Source organism: Ipomoea nil, unplaced genomic scaffold (assembly GCF_001879475.1).
Source record: "Ipomoea nil cultivar Tokyo-kokei standard unplaced genomic scaffold, Asagao_1.1 scaffold2781, whole genome shotgun sequence".
NCBI lineage: Eukaryota > Viridiplantae > Streptophyta > Magnoliopsida > Solanales > Convolvulaceae > Ipomoea > Ipomoea nil.
Window position 1 is genome coordinate 599,499 of NW_017619209.1, and position 16,179 is coordinate 615,677.

Sequence of the window (16,179 nt, forward strand, 5' to 3'; positions counted from 1 at the left end):
AGATAAAGACAAAATAAAGAAATAGGACTCAAGCTAGGGAGCATTATCATCTAGATACTTCAAAAACCTATGAGATTAGGGAGAACAAATAACCAAGGAATCAAGTGGGAATGCACGTAGGTATCCTAGTCTACGAACCGCTCTCGTAATTAATCAACAAGGATTAGAACAATGAATTGCCCCACTCTCGCGACGTATCAATTCCAAGTCCATCAAGAACACAAAGCATCTAAACCAATTTCCCTTATTTTCGTAGGAAGAAATCGAGTCTATACAAGGGGTGGCTCAAACTCATCACCCAACTCTCGTTGAGGCAAGGAATCCTCCAAATATATGCCAATGAATGTGTACATCAAACATTAACAAGATATAAACACAACATCCTCATAAACACATGAACCCTAGGTTAGAGTTCTTCCACTTTTTGCAATAATCACAAATCAAGCATCAAGATAGATAATACAACCCAAACTCAAGTCCATAAACTAACTACTCATGATTAAATAGCATAAAGAACACAAAAAACACAAGTAATAAACATAAATCTTGCAACATAAAGAGATAAAAGGAATGAGAATTTATGTATTGAAAATGGAAGAACAATCTTGAAATCTTGGAATCCAAGCTTCAAATCCAAGATTACAAGCTTCCAAAATGTTATTAAACATAAATCTAAGACTAATCTAACCTAAAAATATGAAAGGAAGTGAAAGAGATAAGCTAGGGCTCAACCATGGGTCAAAACCGTGTAGAAATGACCAAAATCATGTTTTTTTTAGAGCAAAAAATGACGAGAATATATTAAATAAGATAACAGTCAAATACATGAGAAATAAACGAGAAAGAAACTGAAAAACAGTCCATATAATTTGACTTAGAAAGGGAATTCCTAGCCAAAGTGTGGGCTACCCTATTCGCAGATCGTTTAACAAACAAAAGGCCGAGGTTTGAGAATCCTCTAGCTATGTCTTTGATGTCAATAACTAAGAGATCAAGGAAAGACAGGAGTTGATTGTTGCGGATAGCATTTATCACCTGCAAATAGTCAGATTCCAGTTGCACACTGTCGAAATTAAGGGACTTGATCCATTTGAGGGCCTCCCGAATGGTAAGTGTTTCAGCTTCCTCAGGTTCAAAAATGGCCGGCCATGGGATCATCTTGGCAACAATGAAGTCCCCCATTGAGTCTCTAATAACCATACCCAGCCCCATTTTCCTGTTGGTATTGTCGAGGGCTGCGTACACGTTTAACTTCTAGTACCCTAACGGAGGCTTCAACCAATGAGTCGTCTGTTCGTCCAAGGGGACATTGGTTGCATTTCTAGAATTTACAATGAACCATTCTTGCAAGAAAATGAGGGCCTGATCAACCACCATAGAAGTAGAAATAACTTTTTAGTTCCAGACTTTATCATTTTGTGATTAGAGCACTATCATCTAGAGATTGAAATTAAAGTCAATCTAGTCGTGAAGGGAAGAGAAATTATTGTAAGGGATGCCTCCACACAAGTCCCAACATGTTCTATCAAACGTGTTAGTGTTTTTATTTTCTCCAAAAAACCCCAACATATAATTGGCAATATTATTATAGCAAACTAAGATAGGGTTTAGCTTGGTGTCTGTTTATTATTACAAAAGACTGATTGATCAGGTTCATCAACAGACGCACTGACACTGAAGATCTGATAAAGGAAGATGTTTCCAAAATTCTGAACGTGGTTTGAGAAGACAGTTTTGGAAAGAAAATCAGTGGATCTGTTTTGAAAGGTATGGACCGAATCTTTAAGATTGCATTCTTCACAATTTGTCCTACCATCTACAATCAAAGATATTTTTGGAGAGTGTTCTTACCAAGGAAGTATAAGTATCCTTATTCGGTCAAGAATTAGGGTTACGGTTTTAAAAAGACGAAAACACTCCATGCTATTGAGAGACATATATCTTTGATTCTAATGCCTCTTCTCAAGACAATAAGTTCTTGGTGATTATGATGAAGAACTTGAGAAGAACTATCGTTGCTTAACCAAAAGGACGCGAAGATCACTCAGTTGTGGGAACAACGTGGGACTACATCAGAGTTAGCTCTCCAATTGAAGGGATTTCATTGGACTTCTGCATGCGTGGCTCTCCGACTTCAACAATCCACTAAACCTTTGTAGACTGGGTACGTACCTTGTGTGGGGCACTTGGGTGAGATTGTTGTTTCTCTACCTTTGTACATGGATTATGAGTTAGTGGATTGGACGCCTCGGTGATCGTCCCACAGATGTAGATACACACTGTATCGAACTGGGTAAACATCATATGTGTTTTTTTATTATCTGCTCTAGTTTTTCCTCTACAAACTACTCTGCAATCTATCTAACTGACGGACAATTCACGTCTCCGATTCAGTCAGTCCAATACATTAGTCGATTATCTCTAATAATAATCTTAAACCGAGAAAATGCAAAATTACATGTGGTATCAGAGCTTTTAAGTCTACACAGTGACTTGATCCTTGCGGGAAGAATTTTTTGCATTGTTCTCTTTTTAAGAAGTTGTTTACTTGGTTGTTTGTTGGTAGTTTGTATGCTCTCTGCTTGTGTGTTTTTGGCTGGTTTTCTTTTGATTCAGGATGGATGCAAGTATGAAACCACCAGAATTGGATGGTCTCAACTATTCTTTCTGGAAGGCTCGAATGGAAATTTACCTTTAGGCACAAGGTACCAGAGTTTATCGTACTGTTCTCACCAGATGGAGTCCTCCGAATGTTCAGAATGCTGACGGAACTGTTGTGGCCAAGCCTATTGAGACATGGACTGAATATGAGATGTCGTCCTCTGATCTGAACAATAAAGCACTGAATTCTATTGTAGGATCTCAGCATGAATCAGTCTTTACCTTAGTCACCGGGATAAAAGAAGCAAAACGAGTATGGGAAATCCTTGAAGCCAGATTCGAGGGTACTGTCAGAGTTTGAAGCTCTTAGAATGGGTGAAGAGGAAACGATCTCAATTTTTCACAGTCGGGTTCAGAATTTGATGAATAGAGCATCAATGCTTGGTGAACCGTTTACTGATGAAAGAGTGGTCAAGAAGATCCTTCGATCTCTACCAAAAAATTTTCGAATGAAAGTGACTGCAATTCAGGAACACACTGGATGGGAGAAGAAGAGTGTGGGAGAACTTTTTGGAAGTCTACATACTTATGAACTTAAAGTGCTGGCTGATGATGAACCTGCAGTCAGCAGAAAAGGCAAGTCAGTGGCCTTTGTTGCTGAAGCTGATCGAGAATCTGACACAGATGACATAGATGATGAAGCTTTGGCCATGCTAACAAATAATTTTAAGAAAATATTGAAAGACTTCAATCGAAGGAGTCAAGGACAACCTAACAGGACACATTACAAAAGTGCAAACTCCTCTTATCAGAAAACAGAAACGCCCTCCTTCACACAGAACAGTCAGTCCCAGACTGGTCGAACAAGACAAATTAGAAGTAATTCAACTGACACAGTTAGACCTCTAAACCGATCAGTGCAATGTCGAGAGTGTGAAGGATTCAGACATATACAATCTGAATGTGCAACGTATCTCAAAAGGAAGAAAGCTATGTATGTGGCAACCCTAAGTGATGATGAGGAGGAAGCATCTAATGACCAGACCGATGATAATGTGGGAAACTTCGTGGCCTTCTTCACAGCTACAGAGAATCAATCAGAAGAGAATGAAACCGATGAAGAATCGTACATATCATCAGATGACTTTGAAGAGAGGCATACTCAACTAGAAATAGAATTTGCTAAACTAGTTGGAAGTTGGGAACAACTGGTGAAAGCCAATAAGAATCTGAATGAAGATCTGAAGCAGCGAGATGAACTCCTGAAGAAACTAAACACTGAACTAGTCACAAAAGAAGATCTTATTACTCAGATAAGATCTCGAGAGGGAAAATTGATAAAAGAACTGGAAGATCTAAAGAAGAACATCAAGATGATGGATACCACTTCTACCTTGGACAAAATTCTGGATTCTGGTCAAAACCCCAATGATAAAAAGGGACTCGGTTTTGAACGAGGAGAGTCCTCGAAGACAGCACCAGTGTTTATCAAAGAAGGTACATCAGTTGGTAAACCGGTTCATAGTTATGAACAAGGTCATTCATCATGGTCAGTACAAATAAAGCAAAAATGAATCATGCACACTCGGATTGCTGAGACTGAGTCTGGCAGAGTCAAATTTCAATCTCATTACTCAAGGTTCAAGACTAAATTTGTAAAAGTTAGACAATACGTACCCATCTGTCACTACTGTCAAACAAAAGGACACACCCGACCTGAATGTTACTTCTTCTACAGAGATCAGAGGAAGGAGAAATATCAGAACAAGTCTATTACCCCCTTCACAAGACATGTTTGGTTCAGGAAATCAGAAGTAATATGCTATCCCACAATAGTTCTGACCGCTTCTATGACTGAAGCAAGATGGTATTTCGACAATGGGTGCCAGACATATGACTGAGAATGTCAAGTGTCTCATGGCTGTTCAACCTAGCAGTGGATCAGTCACGTATGGAGACGGACAAAAAGGAAGGATAGTTAGAAAAGGTATCCTAAATGTACCAGGTTTGCCACATCTGGACGAAGTTCTCTTAGTCAGTGGTCTGAAAGCAAATCTTATTAGCATCAGCCAGCTGTGTGATCAGAATTGGAATGTGTGCTTTAATCGTGACTGCTGCAGAGTCCGTGATAAAGCAGATCAAGTGGTGATGGAAAGAACACGATCTTCTAAAAATTGTTATGTTCTGACAAATGAAACTGCATGTCTAACATCTAGAACAGACGAATCAAAATTGTGGCATAGACGATTGGGACACATAAACTTCAGAGATATGGACAAAATGATCAAATTAGATGCTGTACGTGGGATACCTAAGCTCAAAATAGAACAGGAAGGAGTTTGTGGTGCATGTGCCATTGGAAAGCAAATAAGAGCTCCTCACAAAGTAGTAAAGATAATCACTACTGAGAGATGTCTAGAACTGTTCATATAGACCTTATGGGACCAACTCAGACTGAAAGCATTGGCGGAAAGAAATACATCTTTGTGTGTGTAGATAATTTCTCTCGTTTCAGTTGGGTATACTTTCTGAGAGAAAAATCAGAGGCATTCAATGCTTTCAAAACTCTATGCATAAGAGTACAAAAAGAAAAAGACGAGCCCATTATAAAAATCCAAAGACTGAGAAGTGATCATGGGAAAGAGTTTGAAAACTCCCTATACTCAAGATTTCTGTTCTGAAAATGGGATAGCTCATGAGTTCTCGGCTCCTAGAACAGCACAACAGAATGGTGTGGTGGAAAGAAAGAATCGGACCTTGCAAGAAATGGCTAGAGTGATGTTACACGCATCGCATCTGCCACAGCGTTTCTGGGCTGAAGCAGTGCACATAGCATGTCATACAGTGAATAGAGTCTATCTCAGACCAGGTACGTCCAAGACACCATATGAGATATGGAAGGGGAAGAAGCCAAATTTGAAGTACTTTCATGTGTTTGGAACAAGATGCTATGTTCTAATCGATAGGGAACAAAGAGAAAAGTTTGAACCCAAGAGTGATGAGGGCATCTTTCTTGGATATTCTCCAAACAGTCGAGCCTATAGAGTTTACAACAAGAGAACTCAATTAGTCATGGAATCTGTGAATGTTGTTATAGATGATAATCCAGAAGAATCAGATGAAACATCAGTGATTGATCCAGAGACAGATCTCCCTATCAGTGAATCGTTAAAACCAGCTGAGAAAACCAAACTATTTGAAACACTTGATTCCTCAGAAGAAGATAAAGATGGTCCTGAACAGGAGAACTCTCTCTCGGATGGTGATGGTAAGAATAAGCCCACCAGAACTCAGAAAAATCATCCATCAGATAACATAATTGGTAATCCATCAGATGGAATGAACACCAGGAGTCGGATGAGAAGCAATCTGATAGAAATATCCGGCTTTGCTTGCTACACCTCAAAAATAGAACCAAAAAATGTGAAGGAAGCCTTGCAGGATGACTTATGGGTTAAGGCAATGCAAGATGAGCTACATCAGTTTGAACGAAATCATGTATGGGATCTGGTACCAAGACCTGACAAGGTTAACATAATCGGAACACAGTGGATCTTCAAAAATAAAACTGATGAAGCCGGTAACATTGCAAGAAATAAGGCTCGTTTAGTTGCTCAAGGATATACCCAAATAGAGGGAATTGACTATGATGAAACGTGTGCTACTGTTGCAAGACTGGAGTCAATCAGAATCTTATTGGCAGTAGCGTGTATTCTAGGATTCGCACTGTTTCAGATGGATGTTAAGACAACGTTCTTGAATGGGTACCTGCATGAAGATATTTATGTGGCACAACCTAAAGGATTTGAAGACCCAGTTCATCCAACGCATGTCTACAAGCTCAGAAAAGCTCTCTATGGGCTCAAACAAGCTCCAAGGGCATGGTACGAACGTATGACACAGTATCTGTTGCATCATGGGTATAATCGAGGAAGTGTCGATAAGACCTTGTTTGTTAAAACCAGTGGAAGTCATGTTACTATAGCTCAGATTTATGTATATGATATTGTCTTCGGATCTACCCTACAGAAATATACTGATGACTTAGTGAAGGTTATGAAGGAAGAATTTGAAATGTCCATGGTTGGTCAACTGACTTATTTTCTAAGACTTCAAGTTAAACAGAGTCCTGAAGGCTACTTTATCTCACAAGAAAAGTATGCTAAGAATTTGGTCAAAAAGTTCGATATGGAATCATGCAAAACACCCAGGATTCCTATTTCCACCTCCACAAAGATATCAAAAGATGATAGTGGTCCATCAGTTGATAACACAGTTTATCGAAGTCTGATTGGAAGTCTGCTCTACTTAACCGCCAGTCGACCAAATATAATGTTCAGTGTTGGAATGTGTGCAAGATATCAATCTGATCCCAAAGAGTTACATTTGATAGCTGCTAAACGGATCTTGAAATACATCAAGGGAACAATTCAATATGGGATATGGTATTCCAAGGACAGTGAACTCAGTCTGATTGCATATTGTGATGCTGATTGGGCAGGAAATATTGATGACAAAAAGAGTACATCAGGTGGATGCTTCTTTGTGGGTAAGAATTTAGTATCATGGCTAAGTAAGAAACAGAATTTTATCTCTCTAAGTACTGCAAAGGCAGAATATATAGCAGCTGGAGGATGTTGCACTCAGCTGGTCTGGATGAAGCAAATGCTTCTAGATTATGGTCTCACTCAAAGGACTATGACACTTTACTGTGACAATGTCAGTGCAATAAACATTTCAAAGAACCCAGTTCAACATTTCAGAACGAAGCATATTGATATAAGGCATCACTATATCAGAGATTTGGTAGAATCAAAGGAGATAGAGTTGGAATATATTCAAACAGACAAGCAATTGGCTGACATAATGACTAAGCCTCGGGTCAAAATTACATCTTTGACTTCCTTTTTAATATCTCTTCTGTTTATGTTAAGATAATATCTTAACCTTGGTTACCATATTTAATTTGCCCATTCAAAATTCAAATCTTCCGTTTAATTCCTAAAAAGGAGCTATACCGTTGCATCAATCACATCTCAGCTGCATGCATTCTGACAGCCTTGGGATTATATATTTCATCGGGTCAATATTGATGAAAGAAGAGTCCTAAACACTACTTTGCTCTCTGTTAATCTCTTACTGATCTTCTACCTAGGGTTTTTCTCTTCTTCCCAAATCGCAAAACTATGGCAGATGCAGTGAGAAATATTATCATCAAGCTGGGAAGAAAAATCCATTCACCAGAAACCGCTACGAAGCATGTAAAAACACGCCTCCAACTCGCAATGAAAAAGAAGTTGAAGCTTAACTCTGCTCTCCGCGACGAAATCATAGTCACGGTGATTTCAGACTACCCGGAGTTTTATGCGGACTGGTCTGACGATGATACAAGTGATCTTTTGATGTTGGCCTCAGAAGCGAGTGACGGTGTTAGCCCTGCGTCCATTACTGAGCCTGAAGATGGAAACCGTGCTGGGGCTTTCCTCCAATATTTTGCCCAAAGGGCTCTGGAATCGGAAGAAGTCTCACGTCGACGAGCAGAAGCTCGACCTCTCTACCTTCAAGCTGCACAGGACGAAGCCAAACAGAGTTATCCATCCTGATGATCCCTCTGTGCAGATAGACAGCGATGATGAGAAAATCCTGGCTGAAGTTTATGGTACACAAGCCCCATCGTCTGATCCCACTAGATCCCTTACAGTGGAAGAGACAGCTCATCCAGACTCCACCACATTCAAAATTAGGGAAGTCTCCAAGCTGCTTGCATCCTCATCTGCTCCTGTGTCTGAGACAAGCAATTCGGTTTCTCCAAGTCCTACTGATCATACTCCTGTTAGAGAGACAAGGAAATCCAAGCGCAAAGGTATTCCAGAAAAAGTGTCTGTGGAAACTGGTGATGACAATCTTGACACTGTTTAACCAGGGAAGAGACGAAGATCAGCTGAGTCGGTTAAGGCTAAAAGTGACCCACTTGTTCAAAAGGTGTTTAAAACCCTGAGATCGTCAGTCAAGAATAAGGCCCCTACGACTGTTTCCACCACTGCTACCAGAAAAATGAAAGCTTCTACAAGGTCAAGAGGAAGGAGTGTCACTCCTGATGTTTAAGCTGCTTCTGACAGTCCTGACACCACCATTTACAAGCCACAGTTTGTTTCTGCTATAGCTCAAGGCAAATGGTCAACTATGGTGCGACGAGAACTCATTGTTCAACGATCAGTTGATGAGAATCAGTTAAATTCTGTCTGTGATGTATTACCCTTGCTGAGTGAGGTTGGCCTCATGAAGACAGTAACATCAATTTGCCCCTACTCGAAGCTGTTGACCTACGAGTTTTACTGCAATCTGAATGAAGAAATTGACAACCTTACGGGGACCCGATGCCAGTAGATTTTCATCAGAGGAAAGTGGTATGTTTTCGGTCCAGACATGATTAATGACTACTATGGCTTGAAGGCTGTTGATGAAGAAGAGATTACGGACTGGGATTTGGTTGCACGCACTCTCACTGGTGGTCAGACTCCAGTATGGCCTACAGGTGATCTTGACACCTTGTCAAGCTCCGTGTTCACCTCTAAGTATGTTATCCTACACCGTATTGCGCTGCACAATTGGCTTCCATCTGCACACTTTCATACTATAGGCAAGCAACTAGTTGCACTTCTGTTCAGAATCGGCACCAAGATGAGTATTGATCTGGGAAGATGGATATTCTATCATATTCTCACCTTGATTCATCCAAGGGAACAGAAGGTTAGACTGCCTTATCCAAATCTCATTTATGGCATTCTGACGTCGCAGGGCCTGGTACCTATGCCAAGCGAGATTATCACTCCATCTCTGCTCTATACTGTTGATCCGCGACTATTGATTGGAAAGCATACCCGGGATGTTACGCCAGTTCATGATCCATCATCATTTGACGCTTGTCCTAATGTTGAGGACTCGCCACATGTTAGAGATGTGCAGTTATCCCTCCGTCTGAAGGCTCGCGTGTCTAAGCTAGAGACCGTGAATGGCATTATCACGAATCAGCTGAATGCAGCCCGTACTGAACTTGCGACCGTTCTGCTTCGTTTGAGTTTGACTGAGTCTGCTGCTGCTAAGAATGTGAAGTCTGACAGTGAAGGTCCCTCGAATGCTTAAATGTTCCTTTGTCTATCTTTGGCAAAAAGGGGGAGTGCCTAAACTTAGGGGGAGTTTTTGTGTTTTTATATGACTGTTGGTATCTTCTGGCCCTGTCTGGGCGTGTGTTTGTGATGGCCCATGCTTTGTGAAGAATGTTACTTGTTTTTGTCCAGCACGACTTGTGTGCTGTTTTTTCTCTTATGGGTTGTAATTCAGACTTATGTCCTTTATGCGACAGTTATCAGTTATCCTCTTCCTTTTTATCCCTAGATTATTGTTTTGTCTTAGTCGAGTAATTTTGCCAAATAATAGACAAAGGGGGAGTTTGATAGTGTTTTTATTTTCTCCAAAAAAACCCCCAACATATAATTGGCAATATTATTATAGCAAACTAAGATAGGGTTTATCTTGGTGTCTGTTTATTGTTACAGAAGACTGATTGATCAGGTTCATCAACAGACGCACTGACACTGAAGATCTGATAAAGGAAGATGTTTCCAAAATGTTGAACGCGGTTTGAGAAGACAGTTTTGGAAAGAAAATCAACGGATCTATTTTGGAAGGTATGGACCAAATCTTTAAGATTGCATTCTTCACAATTTGTCCTACCATCTACAATCAAAGATATTTTTGGAGAGTGTTTTTACCAAGGAAGTATAAGTATCTTTATTCGGTCAAGAATTAGGGTTACGGTTTTAAGAAGACGAAAACACTCCATGCTATTGAGAGACATATATCTTTGATTCTAATGCCTCTTCTCAAGACAATAAGTTCTTGGTGATTATGATGAAGAACTTGAGAAGAACTATCGTTGCTTAAACGAAAGGACGTGAAGATCACTCAGTTGTGGGAACAACATGGGACTGCGTCATTGAAGCGGACTGCATCAGAGTTAGCTCTCCAATTGAAGGGATTTCATTGGACTTCTGCATGCGTGGCTCTCCGACTTCAACAATCCACTAAACCTTTATAGACTGGGTACGTACCTTGTATGGGGCACTTGGGTGAGATTGTTGTTTCTCTACCTTTGTACATTGGATTATGAGTTAGTGGATTGGACGCCTTGGTGATCGTCCCCCAGAAGTAGATACACACTGTATCGAACTGGGTAAACATCATATGTGTTGTTTTATTATCTGCTCTAGTTTTTCCTCTACAAATTACTCTGCAATCTATCTAACTGGCGGACAATTCACGTCTCCGATTCAGTCAGTCCAATACATCAGTCGATTATCTCTAATAATAATCTTAAACTGAGAAAATGCAAAAATACAAAACGCACATCACACAAATAAGTGAAAGCTATCCTCATCATCTCTACTGCAAAGTTGGCATATATTTGGGGTGTAGATCTACTTTGTTCTCAACATACCATATGTTGGTAGAGAGTGTGTATTCATCTACCATCAGAATGTTTTCACCTTAGGGGGAAGGTTAAACTTCAACATTCTAGAGTAGGGTGGAACATCTGCGTCATAATGGATTCCTCGTAGCATTTTATAGCAGCTGCTTACCGTGAAGTTGCCTTCCTATCAACAACTGGTGTTTTCAGGATCTGTATCACATCTTCCTCATCAAACAATTCTTTGAGAATGTCAGTCTCCCATCCATCCTTTTCCATGTTCATAAGCGATTCTACCATGATATTGGAGAGCTGCTCAATCACTGGAGTTTGAACAAAAGGGAGAGAAAGATTAGGGATCCATGGATCTTTCCACACATTAATAGAGCATGGGTGGCACATCCAGGGGCATGGCTATGCTACTGGCCATGCCAAAAATGCAGTGCACACTGCCTCAGGTTAGCACGGCCATAGCCATACCCGTGGCCGTGCCCTCGGTCGTGCCTTCCTGCAACTGAATTCCTATGCAGCTGCTTTGACTTCAAGGCTATTTTCCACTCTCAAAAACTTTTCATTGGCTTATGTGGTCTTCATCAAAGTTGTATCCCATCCAGTTAGCTTTCTAATGCCATTGAGATCACTTCATTTGGACATTTCTATGCTGATATATGGTTAAAATACTAACCAGTAGTCGGTTTTGGTCGAAATCTGTAAGTTTGGAACTTCAACTTCAAGGATGATTTTGTCCCCTATGGCTTCCTTTTTAGGCTTTGATGTCTTCATAAGAATTATAGCCCTTTGATTCTTCTTTCCAATGACACAAGAATCAGTTAATTTAAATATTTTTAGATCGAGATATGGTCCAAATACCAAGTTGTGGTCATGTTGTGCAGGAATTTTAACTCTTTGATATTTTGCATCACCTTTGCCTTGCCTTGATTTGCCCATATGATAAAAACCATTGAAAGCACCGCTCTTTGGTTTCCTTGGAAGTAATTTAGCCATCTCCTTAGCTTCTCCTTGGCCCCCCTTGCCTCCAAATGCATCCAAAACGCTACATTTGACTCCAATGCTACCAAAATGCATGAAAGTACTCATCTTTGTTTCTAAAGCTTTCCAAACCAAACTCCTTGCAAAATAACACAATTTAGTCCTTATCTCATGAAATTTTGAATGATCTATAAACAAAATGGCTTAGTGAAAGGGGGGAAAATATAGACAAATAAGCACTTATCATCAGCCCAGGTTTCCATTAGGGTTCATCTTACGAGAATCATTAGAATTGTTTGATCCAGATCGTGTTTTGTTTTTGTTTTTTTTTTTTTTTGATTTTTTTAAAATACATATGAGTTTGGCAAAAAGCCTATTTGAGAGTTTATCTCTGGCTATCAATAAAGTTCCAATGATGGTGTTATAGTAACACATGAAAGATACTAAATAAGGGATTAACGAATAAAGTTTAGTATAAAGAGATGGTATTACCTTAATTAGATATTCAATAGAACGTTTAGAGCTTGCCCCTACTTGCTATCATGGCTAAAGATATATATACCAAGCTAATAATAGATACAAAAGCTAGTTGTAATTGCTCAGATTAATTTTGGATGCAACGGATACAACGGCTTTCGCATTATGTGTAACAGCTCTTGTACTAAACGTTCATATTAACTCCCAGTATTGACTGTTACGATTAATGTTTAATTCCTTTAATTACTTTCACTCTTTTTAACAACTATGGTAATACTTCAAGTTGGACTTCAGACTTGTGTACTTATCCAATTATCTCGTCAGAAAGTTAAAGGTAATATATCATACTGTCAATAACAAAATCATCAGAGTTAATATTTACCAATGATTAACTTAGTCCTAACATCCAAGTTTAGGTACGAAATTCAATTTTCAAATCTTCATTAAATTAAATTATTTAATTGCATTAAGAATATGAATGTTAATCTAGCTCGAAACTGATGGGTTGATCAATAAGGCCAAAATATTATAGGGTTAACACTAAAAAATTTTAGTCCAATAAAAAATTAGTTCATAATTCTAAACCAATAACATGGTAGTCCAAACGGGCTAGCCCAAAATTTAGTAGGCTAGTCAGATAGTTTGAGCCACTTAAAGCTATTTTTCATTTCATAAGTGATATGGAACAAGATATACATGCAGTTTATATGTTAGCTCATCTTTATTACTTTTTATTAAATTTGTAAATATAATTATATATATATATATATATATATATATATATATATATATATATATATATATATATATATATATATATATATATATTAATAAATTTATTAGAAAATAAAATATTTTACGAAAATAAATAATGAAAATTTTAAAAATTATTAAAATTATTTATTTTCTAAATTAAAATTATTATATTATGGTATTGATGGTTTTAATGAAATCGGTCCACCATAAATCGGGTATAAGAAATATAGAACGGAATAAAAGAGCTATTATTGTTAGGGGGACGCGAGGCCCACGTAAACGCGCACAAGCCCAATGTCGCAGGCCCAAAAACAATAGTACATGAAAGTTATACGGTGAAAAGGGAAATAAACGAATAGACAGAAACCTGAATTACATGCATAATACCAGAATCGATCCTTTGACCAATTAAGAGAGAGAGAAAACTCAGACCGCCAGGCTCCCAGGTCCTTTGTGTTTCTTGCCTTGTCCTGACCCGAGATCCCTGCTCCTATACGCACCGCCCTCCGTCAGCTGCCCTTCTGTGCGCAGCATGCATGCACTAGCCGCCATTCCACCCACAAGCATGCTTGTACGTAGCCGCCACCCCGCGCACGCATGCATGCAATAGCCTCCATTCTTCCCACATGCATGCATGTACATAGTCTCCAACATCGTGCATGCAACCGCCACCCATTCACGCAACCACCCCCTTATACGCATGCAACCGCCACCCGTGCGTGCAGCCGCCACCTTGTACGCATGCAACCGTCATCCGTACGCGCAGCCACCACCTTGTGCGCATGCAACCGCCACCCGTGCGCACAGCCGCCACCTTGTACGCATGCCACTGTCATCCGTGCACGCAGCCACCACCTTGTACGCATGCAACCGTCATCCGTACGCATAGCCGCTACCTTGTACGCATGCAACCGTCATCCATACGTGCAGCCGCTACCTTGTACGCATGCAACCACCTCGCATACACGCGTGCATGCATGTTTACGAGGTCTAAGAATACGTATAGGCATGCATGCGAGCCCATGCGTGTGAGCCCCCCTCCTCATCCCTTTGGGCTCACACTCTCTAATCTACATGGGCCAGGCCCATTACATTATTCTCCATCATAAGTCCCCCACTTCTATTAATCATTGCTTAACGATTAAAAGAAGTAAGACCCGGTCCACTAAGCAAGGCCCAAATTCCATGATAAAACCCGGGAATTAAATGATCTTAAATATCCAGTTCCTCTCTTCTTCCTGGCCAATTACGACTCATATTCCCTCTCCAACGCAATAGCTCCCTTCTTCTTCGCAACCACTCCCCCGAAAACCCTGTCTACTCTACCGCCCATGCATCCCCACCACGTCAATCGCGCACCCGAGATCACCCTATCGCCTGCTTCCTTTGCTGTACCCTCACTGACTGCCGCCAACAGCATGTATCTTGTCGTCTCCCCTTCCTCCACCTACGCTCAAGGACTCACCACAGGTGCCGCTGCGACGACCAACACTCCCATGATTGCTCCATCCACGCCCGGTGCCTTCACGACCATGGGGACCCACAACGTTTACCCTACCGCCGGCGACCGCTGCGATCGCGCTGCCCCCGTCCGCTTGTCGACTTCTACCCCCGCAACACCCACTTTCGGAGAGTTCTCTTGGTCACTTTTCACCGCATCATCGCATGGCACAGCCAGGTCAGTCCGTTGGGACACGACCGCCACCGTGCCTGTTGCCCATCGCAATCTGCTCAATGCCGCCGGAAGCTGCTGAAATCCTTTCACCGTCTCCGCTCCCCATTCTCGCGAGGCAACGCTGTTAAATCAATCTGGATGTGCACCCACGCCCGCAATTACCACTCATGTCGCACTTACTAGTGCTACGCTAAACGCCACTACCGCTGGCCAAAGGTTGGTACCCTTTAATTTTTTATTAATCTTGTAGATGATGGGTCCCCTCCGGCCTCCCCAAGTTATCGTATTTTGGATCTTGCCATTCCCCGCGGGATCCAATCTCGTTTGTCCAATGTTGAGTTGATGTCTCTGGATGAATAGTTGGGTGAGGGGATAAAAATGATTATCCTGAGCGCCACGGATACCATGACTGAGCCTCCGGGCCCTCTCTTGGTGGCAGTCCATTTCCATTCTATTCAAACAGGTTTCCAATTTCCTTTACACCCTCTACTAGCCGAATTCCCTCGCGTCTATAACGCTATTCCATGCCAGCTAACGCCCAATGTGCACAGACTTCTTACTTGCTTTCTTACGAGATGTCGCGAGGGTAGCGTACCGCCCTCTTTGTCTCTCTTCCTGCAGATGTATCGTGTGTATCGCACTGGCTGCCAAACCGCCTTGCTAAATGGAGAAGATTCACTGGTCAATGCACTACCAAATCCTACTTTGGATGGTAGTTGGTCTTCCCTGATGATGGATGCGGACATGGATTTACCTACTTTGGTCGCTACTTGAGCAGCTTCTGTGGGGATACAGGAGTCGTCGTCGCCTCGCCCCCCTTCGCAACATGAAGAGTACGAGCCACATGGTCCCTTGGCCGTGCGGGGGTTTGGCGATGTTGCTGCTCAGGCTCTGCGACCATACGAGCCCAGCCACATCGAATTCATCCGGCGAAGTGTGCATGACATAGTGACTCCCTCCAAACGGTTTTGGATGGATAGTAGCTCCATGGATGCACTCAGCTCCCACCTAGTGGGAGATAGCATTAATGTAATTTTTTTTCTTTCTTTTTTTTTTGAAACCTCCGCCGCGAGGACCCTCCATCCGTACCCGGCTTTATTGCCCGTGTTGCTTGGTCCTGACCCCATTTTTTTTAGGTGACTATGCATGCTATTGGGTTGCAGCAGCGGTTTAGATGCGGCCACAAGGGAGTATACCGAGTCCGAACGGGCAC